This window comes from Ranitomeya variabilis, chromosome 3 (assembly GCF_051348905.1).
Source record: "Ranitomeya variabilis isolate aRanVar5 chromosome 3, aRanVar5.hap1, whole genome shotgun sequence".
Taxonomy (NCBI): Eukaryota; Metazoa; Chordata; class Amphibia; order Anura; family Dendrobatidae; genus Ranitomeya; species Ranitomeya variabilis.
The window spans coordinates 422,061,366-422,077,355 of NC_135234.1; the positions used below are offsets into that span (position 1 = coordinate 422,061,366).

Genomic DNA, 15,990 nt, shown 5'->3' on the forward strand with positions numbered 1-15,990 from the left:
TGGTAGCTATGTTATGGCTTTTGGTAAACATTTTTTTTATGACTTTGGGAAAAATGGCAGCAAAAAAAAAAAACTTACAGTGGGGAAAATAAGTATTTGATACACTGACAATATTACAAGTTTTCCCATTTACAAAGAATGGAGAGGTCTGTAATTTTTATCGTAGGTACACTTTACTTGTGAGAGAAAGAATCTTTTTATTGCATGAAAAAAGTATTTGATACAATAGAAAAACAGAACTTAATATTTGGTACAGAAACGTTTGTTTGCAATTACAGAGGTCAGATGGTTCCTGTAGTTCTTGACCAAGTTTGCACACACTGCAGCAGGGATTTTGGCCCACCCCTACATATAGATTTTCTCCAGATCTTTTAGGCTTCAGAGATGTCCCTGGACAACATTGAGTTTCAGCTTCCTCCAAAGATTTTCTATTGGGCTCATGTTAGAGCCACTCTTAGCCCCTGGGTGTCTGTTTTGGGTCATTGTCATGCTGGAAAACCTAGCCACGCTGCATCTTCAATGCGCTTACTGAGGGAAGGAGGTTGTTGGCCAAAATCTTGCGATACATGACCCCATCCATACTCCCTTCGATCATCTTGTCACCTTTGCAGAAAAACACACCCAAAGTATGGTTTCCCCCACCATGCTTCACGGTTGGGTTGGTGTTCTTGGGGTTGTACTCATCCTTCTTATTCCTTCATTACATGTAAGGCCAAGGTTACACTTGCGAGTGTGATGCGAGAAACTCACGCGAGTGTCTCTCATCAATACCCAGCACTGCTGCCGGCACTCAGACCGGAGCACGCGGCTGCACACTCCGGTGCCGAGTGCCGGCAGCGCTGCCGGGTATTGATGCACGAGTTTCTCGCATCACACTCACAAGTGTGACCCTGGCCTAACAAGTTCAAACAGGTGCAATTCATACAGTTAGTGAGTGCAGAGTAGAAGAGCTTCTTAACGCCTGCGCAAGGCAATATTGCCTTGCACTGGCGTGTACTCCGGAGGACAGAGAATGAACTTCAATCCAATATTGCAGCCAGCATGCAGCCAGTGGGTAAGGAAAGGGTGAATCAAACACCCGAAAACCCCGCCCATATGACCCAAAACCGCTCCCGCCAAATTCAGGTGACAGGTTCCCTTTAAAGAAAAACTAACAGGTCTGTGAGAACCAGAATTCTTGCTAGTTAGTAGGTGATCAAATACTTATTTCAGGCAATAGGGTGATCTTTAATTATGTAAAAATCATACAATGTGATTTTCTGATTTTTGTTTTTAGATTTTGTCTCTCACAGTTGAAGTGTACCTACAATAAAAATTATAGATGTTCCATTCTTTGTAAGTGGGAAAACTTCCAAAACTGGCAGTGTATCATATACTTATTTTCCTCACTAAGAATCTGGAAGAATAAAACAATGGGGAAAAGAAACAGAAAGCATAGTAAATATATACACAGTTGTTAGAAAAGATTAATATTTGTTAGTTCCATTCACCTGTGGAGTTCTGCAACTAGGCACAACTCTAGACATGATTTTATTTACCACAGGGGTGCCTTTAGGCCGAGATCACACATGCGAGAAATACGTCCGAGTCTCGCATGGTAATACCCGGCATTGCCGCAGTCACTCAGGAGCGGAGCGTGCGGCCGCATGTATTGCTATGCGGCCGCACTCTCCGCTCCTGAGTGACAGCGGCAATGCCAGGTATTACCATGCGAGACTCGGACGTATTTCTCGCTTGTGTGATCCCGGCCTTATCGGTATGCTGCCATTCCAGAGGTCTATGTAGGTAATTATTCCTTCGCAAATAATTTCTTACCATGTGGATGTGTAGAAAAAAAAGGAGCAAAAATGTACAAATTTCTGGCAGGCGCTTCCATTCCAAAAGGAGACTCCAAGATGAATTGTGAATAACCAACAGAATGTCTTCATAGACTAATATGAAGTTTTTCTTGTTTGTAAATAAAATTGTATTTATTAAAAAAATATATTAAAAAAAATGAAACATACAAGCCAGCAACACAATGCGTTCCGGCTTAAAGCCTTCATCAGGTGTCTGGAGATAAAAAAAACTCCTAAGGGCTGTCCCACACGTCCAGATAATTCCGGTACCGGAAAAAATCGGTACCGGAGTTATCCGTGTCCGTGTGCCCGTGAGCTCACGTAGGCCATACGTGCGGCACACGTGTGCCGCCCGTGTGCCGAGTGGGTACCACACGGAGCGTGTGGTACCCACGCGTGTGGTACACTGCATCGTGCTGAAGCCGCGATTCATATCTTCTGTGCAGCAGCGTTTGCTGCATAGAAGATATGAATAATAGTGTTTAAAAGAAAGATCTATGTGTCCGCCGCCCCCCCCACCCCCTGTGCGCCCCCCCCGCTGTTCTGAAAATACTCACCCGCTTCCCTCGTTGGCTGTCGATGCTTCCTGGTCTGACCGCGCCTTCTACTGTATGCGGTCACGTGGGGCCGCTCATTTACAGTCATGAATAGGCGGCTCCACCCCTATGGGAGGTGGAGCCACCTATTCATGACTCTAATCGGCGGCCCCACGTGACCGCATACAGTAGAAGGGGCGGCCAGCACAGAACACTGAGAGGGAGGCGGGTGAGTATTTTCAGAACAGCAGGGGGGGGCGCACAGGGGGTGGGAGGGCGGCGGACACATAGATCTTTCTTTTAAACACTATTATTCATATCTTCTATGCAGCAAACGCTGCTGCACAGAAGATATGAATCGCGGCTTCAGCACGATGCAGTGTACCACACGCGTGGGTACCACACGCTCCGTGTGGTACCCACTCGGCACACGGGCGGCACACGTGTGCCGCACGTATGGCCTATGTGAGCTCACGGGCACACGGACACGGATAACTCCGGTACCGATTTTTTCCAGTACCGGAATTATCTGGACGTGTGGGACAGCCCTTAATGTGTGGGGCTCCTCATAAGGCCAGTCTCACACGTCCAGATAATTCCGGTACCGGAAAAATCAGTACCGGAGTTATCCGTGTCCGTGTGTCTGTGAGCTCACGTAGGCCATCCGTGTGGCACACGTGCGGCAGCCGTGTGCCGCCTGGGTACCACACGGACCATGCAGGAGAGACAGCGCTACAGTAAGCGCTGTCCCCCCAGCATGGTGCTGATGCCGCCATTCATCCGTTCTCTCCAGCGCTCGCTGGGGAGAAGGGATGAAAAATCTTTTTTTTTTTTGTTTTTTTGTGTTTAAAATAAACTTTAGGGCATCCTCCCCGCTCCCACCCCCTGTGCGCCAATACTCACCCGCCTCCCTCGACGCTTGCTTTCCGCCCCGCAGCTTCTCCTGTATGAGCGGTCACGTGGTGCCGCTCATTACAGTTGATGAATATGCGGCTCAGGAGAAGCTGCGGGGCGGAGAGCAAGCGTCGAGGGAGGCGGGTGAGTATTTTAATGCCGGCGGCCGGGCGCACAGGGGGTGGGAGCGGGGAGGATGCCCTAAAGTTTATTTTAAACACAAAAAAAAAAAAAAAAGATTTATCATCCCTTCTCCCCAGCGAGCGCTGGAGAGAACGGATGACTGGCGGCTTCAGCACCATGCTGGGGGGACAGCGCTTACTGTAAGCGCTGTCTCCAGCACGGCACACGGACTGCACACGGAAAACATCCGTGTGCGGTACGTGTTTTACACGGACCCATTGACTTTAATGGGTCCGTGTAATCCGTGCGCTCCCACGAACACTGACATGTCTCCGTGTTTTCCAAACGGACACACGGTCCGCGAAAACACGCTGTCATGTGCAGAGACACATTGATTTTAATGTGTCTACGTGTGTCAGTGTCTCCGGTACGTGAGGAAACTGTCACCTCACGTACCGGAGCTACTGACGTGTGAAACCGGCCTAAAGGGTAGTCTATCACAAAAGGAGAAAACTCCCACATATATCTCTAGTTCCAATTATTTTGTCAGTGTGTGAATACGTTAACTCTCTAATTATTTTCAAAATCACATTTAATCCATAATTATTTCCTTTGCATCAAAATCAATAACATGTTGAAAGATACACCAAAATATATTAACCCCTTAATGACCTCAGCTTATTTTGGTTTTGCATTTTTGTTTTTCGCTTCCCTTCTTCCCTGAGCCATAACTTTTTTTTATTGTTCCATCAATATGGCCATGTGAGGGCTTATTTTTTGCGGGACGAGTTGTACTTTTGAACGACATCATTGGTTTTAGCATGTCTTGTACTAGAAAATGGAAAAAGTTCCAAGTGCGGTGAAATTGCAAAAAAAAGTTCAACCCCACACTCGTTTCTTGCTTGGCTTCTTTACTAGGTTCACTAAATGCTAAAACTAACCTGCCATTATGATTCTCCAGGTCATTATGAGTTCATAGACACCAAACATGTCTAGGTTTTTTTCATCTAAGTGGTAAAAAAAATTCCAAACTTTGCTAAAAAAAATATTTTTTTTTTAAATTGCGCAATTTTCCGTTACCCATAACGTCTACATTTTTCGAGATCTGGGGTCAGGTAAGGGCTTATTTTTTGTGTGCCGAGCTGATGTTTTTAATGATACTATTTTGGTGCAGATATGTTCTTTTGATCGCCCATAATTGCATTTTAATGCACTGTCACGGCGACCAAAAATACGTAATTCTGGCGTTTTGTCTTTTTTTCTTGCTACGCCGTTTAGCGATCAGGTTAATCCTTTTTTTTTTATTGATAGATCAGGTGATTCTGAATGCGGGAGGTGGAGCCGCATATTCATCACTGTAATGAGCGGCACCACGTGACCGCTCATACAGGACAAGCTGTGGCGCTGAGAGGAAGCATCGAGGGAGCTGGGTGAGTATTTTATTTCCAGCGTGCTGGCGCACAGGGGGTGGGAGGGGGGAGGTTGCTGGGAAGTTTATTTTAAACACAAAAAAAAAAAAAAAAAACATTAATTTTTCATTCCTTCTCTCCAGCGAACGCTGCTGGAGAGAAGGGATGAATGGCGGCTTCAGCACCACAAGCTGGGGGGACAGCGCTTACTGTAGCGCTGTCTCCTGCGCGGCACACGGACGGCACACGGACAGCATCCGTGTGCAGTACGTGTTTTACAAGGACCCATTGACTTTAATGGGTCCGTGTGATCCATGCTCTCCCACGAACACTGACATGTCTCCGTGTTTTTCAAACGGACACACGGTCCGTGAAAACACGCTGACATGTGCAGAGACACATTGATTTTGATGTATCTACGTGAGTCAGTGTCTCCGGTACGTGAGAAAACTGTCACCACACGTACCGAAAGCCACTGACGTGTGAAACCGGCCTTAGGAATTGATTTACAGAAAGAAGTTATTTTACAGAAGTGATCCCAATTTGTTAGACACTACCCACAAAACAGTACACAAAAAACAAAAAAAAAGCACATATAAAATAACTTTAAAAAAAAAAGTGCAAATCTAATAATGAATTGGGTGCAAACAAAAGGCTAAAAAAGACTCAAGACACAAAACTAGACAAAAAACAGGTGCAAAAGCAATGATGAATCGGAGCATTGGACTGTTGAAAGAAATCTGAGAACTGGAGTACTGTATAGGTGTTGAGGAATTAGAGTAATGGAGAAAGAAGTGTTTGCTGAAGAAGGGCTTCGTACTGGAGGACAGAATGTTTGAGAATATTTGGATAATGGAAGTAGACTGAATATTGGATGAGGATCTGGGAGTTAAAGAAGGATTTAACTTATGGAGAAAGAGAAGAATATTAACGGAACGGCTTCATCATCATTGACATTTCATATTCTAGAATAGATTCAGGGTGCAGATTAAGATGCACCAAGTTTATTAAATTACTAATACTAAATTAATTTGGCACATCTTTCAGCTGACGTGTAGTAGTGCCAATAATGTACTCTGGCCATATCTGTCTTATTTTACACCACTTATGTGGCATAAGTAATGATGACTTTTTATTGTGGCAGTTGGCCATGCCCTTTAGCTAAGCTCCTCCCACTTTTCAAAAAGTTGTCAGAGCGGACATAAAAATGTTAAAAGTCTTACTAACAAGAAAAAAATGAATGGCAACAAGGTAATGCTGTTAGCCTGCGATGTGAGCTCCGGGTATAGGTGCACAGCATGAAAAAAGAGTTTCCATCAAAAATGTAAAAGCAGAAAAAGATGCAGCACTCACCCATGAGCTTCTACGGGTCCGTAGAAGCGTCTCTCACGCGAAACGGCCGTCGTCCTTCACCACATTCCTCCTGCACTGGCTTGTCCCTCAAACTTTGTCCATAGACCGATCATGGTTCAATAAAGGACTTTGTTTACTCAGCTCATGGGTGAATGCTGCAGCAACCTTTATGATAAGCAGGGGCGGACTGGCCCAGGTGGCAAAGGGGCAAGTGCCCTCCAGGCTCAGGGGCGGACTGGCCCAGGTGGCAAAGGGGCAAGTGCCCCCCAGGCCGGTCCCCCCAGCAGCAGTTGCGGGCCGGTCCCCCCGGCAGCAGTTGCGGGCCGGTCCCCCCGGCAGCAGTTGCGGGACGCCCGGCCTTTTGCTGCCTAGAAGAAGGCTAGTGGTAGTGGCACTGTACTAACGTGTACAAATGCCGGGCGGCCATCCCTGTGTTGTAGACACGCCCACTCTTCTGCACACTGTGTGGGCGTGTCTTCTGATCTCACCTCAGCAGCGCGCTGGCCAGGATGCTTCCTGTTGTCATCCTCCGTCCGGTATGAGACAGAGCAGCTTCAGAGAAGAGGTCAGCTGGGGGGCTGGGGCAACAGGTCAGGGACAGGGCCGGATCCTGGTCGGAGGCTCTGAAGCACGGTGTGAGGATTTATTGCACCAGTGTGAACTTTCATGCAGCTCAGGTCGCTCTGTCAGTGGGAGTCATAGACTCCAGCGCCACCCGATCTGCAGGAAAGTTCAAACTGCAGCAATAACTCCCAGTCAGGGTCAGACCCCAGTATATAGACTCATCCTGCACTGACTGCTCCTGAGCCTGGCTCCAGAACATTATATGTCACATGACCTATAATTCCATACATTATAATGTGAGGTCTGCAGCCAGTTCCAGGTGTGATCAGTGCATATAACACTGCAGGCATGTGCTCATAGTATAGGACATTACTACACAGATTAGTGTATGACTGGTGTGTAATATACCAGTGGTGGTGAACCTATGGCACGCATGCCAGAGGGGGCACACAGAGCCCTCCCGGTGGGCACGTGCGCCATCTCAGCACTATCGCTGCCACCACTCTTCCCTTGCGCCGATGCCGCGGCCACTCTCCTCTGCTCCTAACTCCCCCATCAGGCCACGCGCCGTTCCATCAGTCTGCGCACGGGCTGAGGATGAGGATAGCGTGCGGGCTGAGAAGAGTGGTGGCGGCACTATTGCCAAGATGGCGCCCGTGCCCACAGGTAGGACTGATAGATGAAGAGACCAGATCAGCGTTGGAACGGGCAGATGTAAGTTGATTTTTTTTTTTAATGTGAGACCATTATACTATATGCAACATCACGTGGGGCCATTATACTATATGCAGCGTCACATGGGACCATTATACTGTATGCAGCATCATGTGGGGCCATTATACTGTATGCAGCATCATGTGTGGCCATTATACTGTATGGAGCACTGTGTGTCCATTATACAGTATTAAGCATCAAGTGGGGCCATTATACAGTTTGGATCATCATCTGGTTCCATTATACAGTATGGAACACTGTGTGGCCTTTATACAGTATGGAGCATCACGTGGGGCCATTATACAGTATGGAGCATCACGTGGGGCCATTATTCAGTATGGAGCATCATCTGGTTCCATTTTACAGTATGGAGCATCATGTGGGGCTAGTATACAGTATGGAGCACAATGTGTGGCCATTATAGAGTATGGAGCTTCATGTGGGGCCATTATACAGTATGGAGCATCATGTGGGACCATTATACAGTATTGAGCACTATGTGTGGCCATTATACAGTACGGAATACAGTATGGAGCATCATGTGTGGCCATTATACAGTATGGAGCACTATGTGGGGCCATTATACAGAATAGAGCATCATTTGGGACCACAATACTGTATCAAGCACTATGTGGGGCCATACTTCTGTATGGAAGGCAATGCAGAGCCCCGTTATGCTGTATAGAGCACTATGTGAGGCCCATTACACTGTATGGAGGACTATGTGGAACCATTACACGGTATGGAGGACATTTTGTGCAGATTATACTGTATGGAAAGCTGTCTTGGGTTTACCTTTGGAAAATCACACTGTGATGGGGTCATCATTCTTTGTTATTCTATAGTATAGACACTATAGGGCGCTAATGTAGGAGTTGTCTTTCTAATATAAAACCTCAGTATTGCGGTTAAATTGCCGTGTTGGCACTTTGTGATAAATAAGTGGGTTTTAGATTGCAGTTTGGGCACTCTGTCTCTAAAAGCTTCGCCATCACTGTAATAAACTGTGTTACAGACATCCAGACATCATCTCATGTCTATACAACATTTATACCTAAAGCACTAATTGGTTGCTGGTATAAAATAGAATTGACAAAAACTTGTATTAAAAATATAATTTTTTTTTTCAATATTAAAATGATTTAAAACAGGAAATGGTACTGAAAGAAAACTGAGGCAAATTAACTCATATAATTTAGAATTTTAGCAGCATAGATATACGATATAGCAGCATGAGTCTAAATAGTATCTATTGCCCAAAACCTTGGCTAAAATACATTAATATGTAGGACGTGTGCCTATATATAGGGGATATGTGAGGGCTCATACTATATAGGGGCTCATACTGAATATAGGGGGCTATTTGGGGCTCATACTGTATATAGAGAGGCCATGTGAGGGCTCATACGAAATATAGTGGGACATGTGGGGGCTCACATTATTTTTTAAGTGTCTATGAGGCGGCTCATACTGTATATAGAGGGCTATGTGAGGACTCACACTAAATATAAGGATCTATGTGAGGGCTCATACTGTATATAGGGGGAACCTGTTGAGCTCACACTCCATATAAGGGGTTATGTGACAGCTCATGCTGCAGATAAAGAAGTTATGTGGAGGCTCATACCTCATATGGCGGGCTGTGTGTGGACTCATGCTGTATATACGGGAGATGTCAGTATACTTAAAGGGAACCTGTCACCAGGTTATTACCATATAACCTATGACCACCACCTTTCAGCCCCATGTGACCGTGTTCTAATGCTGTGTATATGACGCCCTGTGACGTAAAAAAATAGGTTTTATTATACTCACCTACTGGGCAGTCCGATCCGATGGACGCCGCTGGTCTTGTGCCTCCTCTCATCTTGCGATGGTGTTCTCCTTCCCTCCTTCGTTTGGGTGATGCATCCTATGTCATCCACACAGTGTTCCCCATTGTGCTCCTGCTGTGCAGGCGCTCTTCTGTCTGCCCTGCTGAGGGCACAGCACAGTACTACTGTATAATGCTCATGCGTCAGCGCTCTTTGGCCTTTGCCCGCACATGCGCAGAACTTTGCTCTGCCCTGAGCAGAATTAATTTCAGCTTATTGGTTTGGCCTCCACGACAGTCATGGTCTGTCACGTGGCCCCTCTGAGAAATTATATTTGGTGTGTATACAGATGATATGTCACTGATACATCATATACCAGTCACATATTATCTTGTATCCATATTTATAAATGTAACCAGGTCCACTACACAGGTTATAATTGTATGTCAATTATATTCTGCTTTAGGGTATGTGTCCACGGGCTGGATTACATCCGGATTAGCTGCAGATTGAAAGCTGCGTACAACCGCAGCGTTCAACCCGCAGCGTCCAGATGCTACAGCATAGTGGAGGGGATGTTATGAAATTCTGTCTCCACTATGCGTGTGAACACACATCCGGCGGCCCTGCGTTTATGGACATGCGGCGCGTCTTTTTAGAGCAAGGCATGTCCGTTCACCTTGCGGTGATAATCCGTCTCCGCAAAGGTAAAACACAGGGCCCTATGTATGGGGTGCGGTGATTCCGGATGTGTGCAATGAACACATCCGGAATCATCGCTCGTACAGAAGGGGGCGGCACTTTGGGTGGAGCGGGTTTTCCGCTCAATCCGGACCGTGGACACGCACCCTAAAAGAATCCTCCTGTGTGTAATGACTCTATATAATATAGGAGTTTCACTTTTTGTATCGAAGAAATTAAATAAATTCACTTTTTGATGATATTGTAATTTTGTGAGAAGCTCCTATATATGACCTGTCAGTCTTTTTACAATGTAAGTCTACGGATCCTCATTTTGAGCCTGGTTCTCATGCTCCATAGACTTATATTGTAAAAGCCACTTATGGGTCACAGAGCACAGTGTGACCCATAGAGTCTGTATAGCCCTCAGGTGACTTAGAAGATGAGCGATGCTGTATACTGGAGAAGACTGCGATCTGTGAGTCCAATAACATACTGACACGGCACTAAACTAACATTTAGGCTATGTGCACACGTCAGGATTTTCTGCAGAATTTTCCTGAACAAAACTGGACTTTTTCTGCAGGAAATCCGCTTTCGTGTTTTTTTGTTGCCGTTTTTTTTCGGAGCTTTCCCAATGCATTATATAGTGGTAAAAACGCGAAAAATCCTCAAAATTAATGAACATGCTGCGTTTTTTACTGCGATGCACTTTTTTCGTGGAAAAAAATGCAACATATGCACAAACTGCGGATGCATATGTATGCGTTTTTTAAGAGTCTTTATTGTGTTTTTATAGGGGAAAAAAAGTGAAAAATCCTGAACTTGTGCACATAGCCTTACACAGATTTAAAGAAAAAAGTTAATGACTGCTTCTTAAGGTGGACTGTTTTGTTTGTTTTACAATGGAAGTGAGTATTTATAAATCAATTCTATGAGGACAAAATGCAATTTCCAAGCCACACACTTATTTTTTCCAACACTATTTCCTGGGCTCTAGATGATTTTCTGCAGTGACTCTGTGTGATGGCACGCTACTGAATCATGATAGAGCACTGTACACACGCTCACGATTCCCTGGAATTGCCAGCGTAGTGATCGCAAGTATGAGTTTGCATACTTGCGATGCTCACAAGCAGACTAGAGTCTGAGACAACTCTCTGAGTAGCTCACTGAGAGAAGTGGATGAGAATCTAGTCAGCATTTGACCACAACTATCCCATCATTACTCCGACTTTATCTTTTTAAACCCTTGTAACCTCTACTTCCTTTTAAAATCAGCCAGAAGTAAACACAATAAGGCCGGTTTCACACGTCAGTGGCTCCGGTACGTGAGGTGACAGTTTCCTCACGTACCGGAGACACTGACACACGTAGACACATTAAAATCAATGTGTCTCTGCACATGTCAGCGTGTTTTCGCGGACCGTGTGTCCGTTTGGAAAACACAGAGACATGTCAGTGTTCGTGGGAGCGCACGGATTACACGGACCCATTAAAGTCATGTTTTCCGTGTGCAGTCCGTGTGCCGTGCTGGAGACAGCGCTTACAGTAAGCGCTGTCCCCCCCGCATGGTGCTGAAGGCTTAATTCATCTCTTCTCCCTCGCAGCGTTCGCCGGAGAGAAGAGATGAAAGATCAATTTTTTCGTTAAAAATAAACTTTGGTGGTGTCCTCCCATCCCCAGTGCGCCGCCCGGCCCTTTGCAGATGCAGAGAAATACTCACCTAGCTCCCATGATGTCTCCTCTCTCCTCTCCGCGCCGCTGCTTCTCCTGCATGAGCGGTCACGTGGTGCCGCCCATTACAGTGATGAATATGCGGCTCCACCTCCCATAGGGGTGGAGCCGCATATTCATGACTGTAATGGGCGGCACCACGTGACCGCTCATACAGGAGAAGCTGCGGGGCGGAGAGCAAGCGTCGAGGGAGGCGGGTGAGTATTTTAATGCCGGCGGCCGGGCGCACAGGGGGTGGGAACAGGGATCTTTATTTTAAACACGGGGAAAAGAAAAAAAAGGATTTTTCATATCTTCTCTCCAGCGAACGCTGCTGGAGAGAAGATATGAATGGCGGCTTCAGCACCAGATGCAGGGGACAGCGCTTATCTCTAGCGCTGTCTCCTGCATGGTCCGTGTGGTACCCAGTCAGCACACGGGTGGCACACGTGTGCCACACGGATGGCCTACGTGAGCTCACAGACACGGATAACTCCGGTACCGATTTTTCCGGTACCGGAATTATCTGGACGTTTGAGACTGGCCTAAGGATGGGCCGCTGCTAATGGGCCACTGCTGTGTACTTGCCCCCCAGGCCAAAATTTGCCAGCCAGCCCCTGTTGATAGGTGTGCGTAAAATAATATTTATCAACATGGCTCATATATAAAACAGATTGGTGATCCCTGATGGCACATTTTGATATTCCAATGAATAGTTCCAAATTTCAATTCCTTTGAGGCATCCATCACAGTATAGAGGCAGCCAATCCACAAAGCTGGCAGAGAAGAGCAATGTACCGCGGGCGTCGGAAATGTAGGAAAGAGGGATATGAATGCGTACGGCTGGTTTGGGCGCTATGCACCTTAGTTTATCCTTCCCATCCATTTTGGATGTTTCAGGAAACGGGGAAATATATTTCAGCCAACAATGCTGCAGCCAATCACTGAATTCAATAGCGCGGGTGTGACAGTCACCGCTGCAGCCAAACAGAGACTGGGGCAGTGATGGAGACACAGCAGCCAGAAAGGATGAAAAAAGCATAGCTTTTTACATCTAACTGAGCCTGAGGACACAATTTTTTGAAAGGGGACAGCCCCTTTAAATTGGCAACACATTTTAGTCATAGTAAACGCTTTACGTCCTCATTTCTGAAAACTGCAGCTGTCAAAAGAGAAGGTTTTCTTAATGTTCCCAGGAGAATACAAGTAGTATTGGTACCTGCACTTTTCACTTATAGCGTCAGTGTGAGACCAAGTGATGTTTCTCATGCAGTCGCTATACAAATCATTATTTTTGTCAGTTCACAAACAAATTAAACCATTTTCATCTGCAAAAGTGAATTTGTATAAATGTGCCCCATTCTGAGCATGGCTCCCCCCAGCACACCTACTCCCATAACACATTTGCTGGAATTGTATAATGAGTGAGCAAAAATGTCACTTTTATAAATTTAATGCAAACAAAAATCGTAACTTAGCTGCACAAGCAGAAAAAAAGCAAAGAACCTGAATGTTTTCTAATTGTAAAGCAGGAGCTGAGCATCCAGAAACATGACAGACACAGAAACTTACCTCAGCAGCTGGACGTGTGTCTCCTGCTCCAGCTCCCGGCACTGTGAAGACAGCCTGCTGTGAGCCTGCTAGCAGAGAAGTGAGCAGCTGGCGGAAACAGGGGACCTGGCCAGTCAGTCAGTCACACGGGAGCCGGCGCACGTCACAAGGACAGGCTGAGTCACAGGTGGAGACGGCTACACGTGTGTGTCCTCTGGACATATGTCTCCTAATGACTCTGGTGTCTGTATCCTCAGGGCTGTGACGTCACAGCAGTGCAGTATACTCTAGCTGTACTCCTGGAACTGTCTGCTGCCATGCTACCCTGGGGTTTCCTTCTCCTACTTATAACCTGGTGTGATACAGATAGAGGACAGTTCATACTGAGAATTACCTCAGTCACAGAGGGAATATAGGAAATGGATGATTCTGGCTCTCCAGGAAGATGAGGCAAACTGCGCCCCACCAATACGCACTATAAGCCAGAATTCTGCCACAAGACCAAACAATAACAGTATACCCACTCTGCACTAAATTCATTTGTCACACTGTTTTTTTGAGAAATGATTCATTATTGCTTTTGCACCCATTTTGTCAAGTTTTTAGTGTTTTGTGCCTCTTTTTGCCATTATCCTCTTTCCATTTTCATCTTTTCAGGCTATGTGCACACGTTGCAGATTAGCCTTTGGAATTTCTGGTGCGGATTCTGCCTCTCCTGGCAGAAAACGCAGCTGCAGATTTGTCGCGTTTTTTGTGCGGATCCGCAGCGGTTTTTGTGCGTTTTTTCTGCATTTTTGACCCCTGCGGATTTCTATAATGGAATGGGTACAAAAACGCTGCAGATTCGCAAAAAAGAAGTGACATGCTCCTTCTTTTAAACCGCAGCGTTTCCGCAGCGGATTTTCCGCAAAGTGTGCACAGCTTTTTTTTTCTCATTGATTTACATTGTATGGTAAATCAATTACGGATCTGCAGCGTTTCTGCACCACAAAAAACGCTGTGGATCCGCAGAGAATCCGCAACGTGTGCATATAGCCTTAAAGTCACCTTTTATACATCCACCTATTTTTATTAGTTTGAGGCCTCGCTGATATGAGTGTATAACACGGCCGAGTGCTATTTGACGTTTTATCGCACAGCACTTGGCCCAATGTTATATTATGGGACAGCACGGATCTGCAATTATTTTCTCATACCGATTCGGCAGCATGCTTGCTGGTGGCAGCGAGACTCAGCTCACACGCACCCATACAAGTCTATAGGTGCTTGTGATACATCGGACTGCACACGGATGTTGGCGAATACAAGACAAAAAAAGGAAAGTGTCACAAGAAAATTGTAAATGGTGAATTATGGTCTTTGGAATCAATAAGAAATAAGGAATGAATCAGACACTTCAGGAAAGTGACATGCGCTTCCTCCCTGACTTGAGTCAGATTTGCACAAAAAAGGTTGCTCTCTATTGTGCTAAAGCATGCCAATGTGAAATATGAATAGCAATACGGCTTTTGAATATTAGGAAAAAATTAATTAGATGCTTTGCACAAAACTTGGCAAAATAATGTCTGCTCACCAACCAACATCAAGATGGTCCCATAAGACTGATGGGTCCCTAACCAGTGTGAATACCTCTCTTAGGCTGGAGTCACACTTACCGTATAAAAAAAATCGGTTCCATATTGTCATCCGAGAATGGCACAAATGTTCCCTAAAAACAGTGATCCGTATGTAATCCGTTTGCAATGCGAGGATGCGATTTTCTCGCATCTAGTAACAGTATGGCATCCGTATGCAATGCGATTTTAACATGAGCTTTTACATACAGCAGTTCTCTCTATGTAAAACCTCATGCTAAAATCGCATTGTAAAGCACAATTGTAAACATCGTTTTAATACCAAAACACACACATATATATGTACATATGTATGTATACATATATATATATACTAGATGGTGGCCCGATTCTAACGCATCGGGTATTCTAGAATATGTATGGTAGTATATAGCACAGCCCACGTAGTATATAACACAGCCCTTGTAGTATATAACACAGCCCACGTAGTATAACACAGCCCACGTAGTATAACACAGCCACGTAGTATATTGCCCAGCCACGTTTTGTATTGCCCAGCCATGTAGTATATAACAGCCACGTAGTATATAGCACAGCCACGTAGTATATAGCACAGAGACATAGTATATAACAGCCACGTAGTATATAACACAGCCCACTAGTATATAACACAGCCCACGCAGTATATAACAAAGTCCACGTAGTATAACACAGCCACGTATATTGCCCAGCTACATAGTATATAGCACAGAGATGTAGTATATAACAGAGCTCACGCAGTATGTAACACAGCCCATGCAGTATATAGCAATGTGGGCACTATAGGCATGGTTAAAAAAGACTTAAAATAAAAAATAAACATATACTCACCTTCCCCTTGAAGTCCTGGCACCGGTGTGCGGTGCATGCGGCAGCTTCCGGTCCCAGGGTTGGTATGAGCGCAGGACCATGACGTCATGGCAGGTCCTTCTCGCATAGCATCCTTGGCACCGGAACCTGCCGCTTGCACTGCCGAGGACAGCCGCGACGTCGGATGGTGAGAATAACCTTTTTTTTTTAAATTATTATTATTTGTAACATTAGATCTTTTTACTATTGATGCTGCATACCCAGCATCAATAGTAAAAAGTTGGTCACTACACCGCGGTCCGTTAACGCTGGCATTAACCCTGTGTGAGTGCTCAGCGCTGACTGCAGGGCAGTAAAGCAGCGGCCATTTCGCT

At 45.6% G+C, this 15,990-nt stretch overlaps 1 protein-coding gene across 2 annotated transcripts in view; it reads right to left on the minus strand.

The window, feature by feature from the left end:
* Window positions 1-13,269, minus strand: part of RPH3AL (rabphilin 3A like (without C2 domains)) — a 937,664-nt gene extending 924,395 nt beyond the window's left edge. The window contains exon 1 of one of the 2 annotated variants that reach the window (XM_077296355.1): window positions 13,215-13,269. The gene's annotated coding sequence lies outside the window, so the exon portion shown is untranslated. The remainder of the gene's footprint in view (window positions 1-13,214) is intronic. The other variant, XM_077296351.1, reaches the window with a different exon arrangement.
* Between the last annotated feature and the right edge of the window lie 2,721 nt (window positions 13,270-15,990).